Source organism: Trachymyrmex septentrionalis, unplaced genomic scaffold (assembly GCF_001594115.1).
Source record: "Trachymyrmex septentrionalis isolate Tsep2-gDNA-1 unplaced genomic scaffold, Tsep1.0 scaffold119, whole genome shotgun sequence".
In the NCBI taxonomy this organism is placed as follows: domain Eukaryota; kingdom Metazoa; phylum Arthropoda; class Insecta; order Hymenoptera; family Formicidae; genus Trachymyrmex; species Trachymyrmex septentrionalis.
The window spans coordinates 719,502-724,814 of NW_017304320.1; the positions used below are offsets into that span (position 1 = coordinate 719,502).

A 5,313-nucleotide genomic window follows, 5' to 3' on the forward strand; every position below is an offset into this window, starting at 1 on the left:
TTTGTAATAAACTTACTAGCTAGACTTTGCGGATATATTTTAAACTTTCGAGATACTTGAAACAAATAATTATTGAACACGACAGTACGCGTGTGTTTCTCCGTGTTCGTATCGAGAATCGCAACGATCTTCGCGCGCGCATCTTATTGTATACAACGACGTCATCGCGGCGGCGTCGGAAGCCGTGAAAAAATGCGGAAAGCCGTGCTCGCACGGAAATTATCGTGCGGACCCCGACTGTAAATTACAGCCGACTTGAATCCAGACGAAAAAAATGGCGCGCGCGACGTCGTCCGTGAATTGGATTGCAACGAAGGACAAGACGGGGCAAAAGGCGCGCGCGAACCTTGGCTTCGCCGCGTTCCTTTTGTCGAATTTTATTTCACTTTCGCATAAATCGCGCTCGCGGACAAATCGACCGTGGATGTCGTCGACCATGCGCCGCGATGGAAAACGGAATGTCGTCGCTCTCGAAGGCGATTTGCACGCCGGCAAGATAACTGCGCGCCCTCGCGCAGATCCGCCTTTCGATCGATTGAAAAGCCTACCCGATCGATTCGAAACAGCGAAACAACGATCGCGACGCGATAGTACGCGATTTATTAACGTGACGTTTCCCCGCGAGATAACGCGTCGAACGCACACCGGCGATACTTAATTGCTTGATTTTGATTGACCTTAGCCAAGCCGCGGCGTGACGTAAACCACGTTTATTATGTATGCGCATCATTCTATTTACGGAGAATTAAAATTACGTTACGTAAAAAAACGGCTACAAAAATAATCCTAACCTTTTATTTCTTATCGCTACCTGCAGGCCGTTCGTTCTAATTTAATCGCCGTATTCTCGGCCGAGATAACGCAAAAGCAAAGTTAGCTCGTTGCATGGAAAATAAAATCCCGATACGCATATATTGTGTCGTAGTAAAAAAATAATTACGACATATTCAGTCCCAATGAAAATCGAAAAGGAAAGTCACAGTCCGTTCGATGAAGGGATTTTCCGTCGTATTCTCTGGATTACGTTAACAGATTACATTGCTTCCATTTATCACACGCCAGTAATGTAAATAAATGCAGTCACCTCAAAAACAAACGATTTTCGTAAGCGAGTGAAAACACATAGAAAGATATTTATTCTGTCGAGAAACATGATCGATTACTCAGTTTACTTTCTGTCTTTTCTTTTAAGTAACGGTTATCATTAACAAAGAAGATTTGTTTGACGATAGTCTTAAAATATACTTGTTACTTGTTAAATATTAGAAAAACTCATTATCGTGTACTCAAAAAAAGAACAAATATCTCTTTAGGAATGTTACAAAATTTTATCGTAGAAGCGACTTTGTATAACCGACAAATGGAATCTGTTACAATTTAATAATCTTCATTGAAATATTAAATTAATAATTCAGAATATATATTTCGAATAAAGTTAATGCTCGTGATAAATTTCTAATATATTTGTGGAAATATATTATAATAGATATCGTTCCTTTACTCCAAAATGACGTAACTCAGAAAATTAGGTTTCTCAGGAAAAAAGGAAAATTATTTTTCAACTTCAAATTAATGACTAATTAAACAAAGAGGATATACTTTTAGAAACATGTTCGAATGTCATTTTTATTTTACAACCGTCAAAAATCACCCCTTTTGTGTTGTGATGATTTTGATATTCATCAAAAGTCGCTCAAAATATCACTCAAAATATCGATAGCTTACATTTATTTTGATGAAACTAAAACGACTGAAACAACTTTGATCATCTAAACTCTAAATATTCTCTGCAGAAGGTTCTTCCTTTTATTTACAAAAACGCCGCAACTTAAAAAGATATGTCTCGTAGAACAAGATACGATGATTTGTTTAAAAACCCTAAGAACGGCAGAAAAGTGCTACTTGATAAATGGACTGAGAAATTAAGTTAATTTACTTTTGATGATTGAGTAATCTGTATAATTAACTCATTCGTGGTAATAACTGAAAAAAAAATTACATTTTTTTGTAATTTTGTGTCACTTTTCAAGTGGAGGAAACGATTAAACTTTTAAAATAATTAAAACGAGTAAGTAATATTTGTACATATATGTAGTACTTTTCTGTGTACGCACAGAGGAAGATCGTGCGTCGTAATACACGTGAGCACGTTTCATTGGCGTGGAAAGCCACCGCAGAGGGGCGAAGGAGGGGGGTGGGCGGGGACGAGGGGAGCTTATCTACTACGTGCTACTTACACGCGTTACAAGCGTTACGTGGGACCATTACAATCGCGCCGAACGACAATGAGAATGCAAATGAGTCAGCGCGCATTGATATGGATATGCGTGTCTGCAATCTCGTTGAATAATAATCGTCGAATAACAATTACTTGCGATTTGAGGGACTGGATCGCCAGATATATTACGAATGGCGGAGGCTCTGCCGTCGAGAATCTTGCAAGTCGCGTTCAAGGCGCTAATTAGTCTAATTTCGAATTTAGAAACGTAAGAAAAAGAATCCTGGAGATTCTCTCCTGGGGATTCTTGCGCCTCGAAGGCATTGGCGATTAAGATGTACGTATTGAAGTTTCTAAGGATCTTCTCTTGTGAGGATCGCGAAAAGATCTGATAAAGCGAAATAATAATTAAATTAAATGGAGGAATCTCACGTTCTTCGTTGTGTAACGTAAGCTAAACCGAAGTAATTACATTGAATAATTGAAAGAAACAAAATTTAATATTTGTCATTTTTCCCTAAAATCAATCTATTTAATCTTATACTTCATCTGATAGATTGAACTTTAACTTTGAGAATAAGAATGATCAGGTGGAACGAATGAAGAGACTTCCGTGATAAGAAATTACAGTGTCGTAGAAAAATTAATCCATCATTTTTTTTTGTATACGTATCGAAATCAAGAATAATTATATCAAGAAAGAAAAACAGTTGCTTGATCTCCGTCATCCCTTTTACACTACTTGAACTGGGAAACTTTCGGATTTTACTAGTAAAATCGTTGAAGACGAGACAAATTCATGAAGCCCCACCTGCGTAAATATAATTATCGGAACCTGAAACGAAACGTTCGTCGAAGAATTTACAATACCGAAATCTCCTTGTACACACATAAAGAAGACACCGTCATGCGCGTAGGAAGATATCTTTAATTATTGAAATTCGTTTACGAAACAATAGGAGGCCACGCGGGGTATGATGGAACGGTCGATAAATATTGACCTACGTTTATCTATATATCGGGGAGATTTGTAGACGAGAACCTGAAGACCTAAAGCTGAAGACCTGTGCCTGAACAGCGATGGGTTTGTTATTTAAATGCAAACGCACACTCCTCGGACTATCGATGCACACGCGCGCACTGACCCAGTTGCAGTAAATGAATTAGCATTGACGGGAGGGATTGCGCTTCAAAACATCTCACAATAGTGTTCACAATCGTTGTCTGCGGAGTCACTTCGGCTCTTCGCTCCGATCAATGACTGCTGGAGGTCCTATTGAGATAGAGACCTCCGATAAATGTCTGGGACACGAGATACAATTTTGTACGTGGCAATTTTGTCCCTAGTAGTTTTAACAAAAGCGAGAGAGAAGAACATATATATTTACTTGGTATTTATTTTCCTTTCTCATCTGTTTTTATCTTCTCCTTATCTACTTCTCTCTCTCTCTCTCTCTCTCTCTCTCTCTCTCTCTCTCTCTCTAGAATTGTTAAAACATAAAGATCTTCTATTAAGTCTGAACATGAGAAGGCCACTTTTGATTGGTATACCATGTTTCTGAAAGAAAAAGAGAGAGAGAGAGAGAAATAGATGAGAAAGAGGCAGAACAGAATGAGAAAAAGAAATAATTAGTAAACATACGTCCTTCTCTCTCGTAGATTTTTCTTCGAGCTATCACCCTGCGTTACAAAACCGTGACTCGCGTCCAGACTATTATTGGAGGATCTCCAAGCTGGTGTGGATCCGTAAAAAAAAATATATATGTGAAAAAAGTGAAAGAGAAATTGTCAAGCATCTCCCCGTCTTCGTAGCGAGTCCTCGTGAGAGCGGGAAATGTCTATCGGTTATTTTTATTGGAGCGCCCAACACTGCGATGCAAGCAACGACAGAGGGGGTGGAAAGGGTGGAGGGGACGATTCCGCAACCTTTATTATTAAATCAAGGTTGTTGGCTTTCACTCCGCGACGGAATGGCGAGATAAAAGATCCCCGGCATTACACTGTTGCTCACCGTGCTACGGCTGAGCAATGCTCACCTTTAAGATCTACCTTGACGGGAGGGAGAGGGGGAGGAAGAGAAAGACACTCGACGTGGCACCCCCGATAAGTTGCTCGAAATTATGGCGCGGCGCGCCTCGTTATTACGGATGGACGTTAACGTACGGTTCGTTCGACGATTATTAAATCGTAGGATTATGGAAAATACTCACTGCGGATCAAACCGGCTTCTTTACTTGCGACAAGTGCCACAAGTGCCAATAAGACGAGAATAAAGTCTGCCGCGCCAAGTCCCATATTTAGGTCTTTCTCGTTTAATTATCGCAATGTTTTCTTTATTGTAATTGTATTCTCATACCAAGCACAAGTTAAGCGCGGGAGAAACAAATACTTGGTTACACTGAAACAATTTTGATAAGAAAATTTTGGTTTCTCAACAAATAACAGGTGTTCCTGTAAGGCTCTATAAACGAAAATGTTTTTTCCAAAATTTCATCATCCTTTCTAGACACCCCCATTTTCAACCCCTTACGTAATAAACGCAAATTCATAATGTAAGAAATTTTTATGTTTTTTACAACGTATGAAAGTATAATGCGGGAGTATAACGTCTCTTTTATTCGGTTATGTACAATTAAGTGATATATGAAAATAATAAAATTTATTAGCAACATTTAATGTGCAAAGATTATGTTAATTCACCAGGTCGTCTGTTTCTCAACGACTGAAAAGTGATTTTCAAAGTAAAGGAAATAAAGATTAAATAAATAATATCCATATGCATTTAATAAACAACAACTTCTCCTCCGAGGCTCATCGACTTTTATTTTGAGCGACAGAAAAAAAAACCAAAAAAAAACTGAGTAAGAAGCAAAAAGTGAAACAAGAAACAAAATTCTAGACTAGACACAACAACAAAACACATTCTAGACTAGACTTCGGTAAACGTTTTTTTTTTTTTCCCCCGAGTAAAGTTAAAAACAGGCATTATTAACACAACTATTATATAATAGTTTGCCAAAAACCGTGTGAATTTCGAAAAGTCATGAGAGAGGGAAAAAAAGTCCCGAATTGTTTACCCGGAATAAATACGCCTC

General features: G+C 38.4%; 1 long non-coding RNA gene across 1 annotated transcript in view; it reads right to left on the minus strand.

The window, feature by feature from the left end:
• LOC108754474 overlaps positions 1–5,313 on the minus strand; it is a 15,089-nt gene that overhangs the window by 523 nt on the left and 9,253 nt on the right. The window lies entirely within an intron of this gene.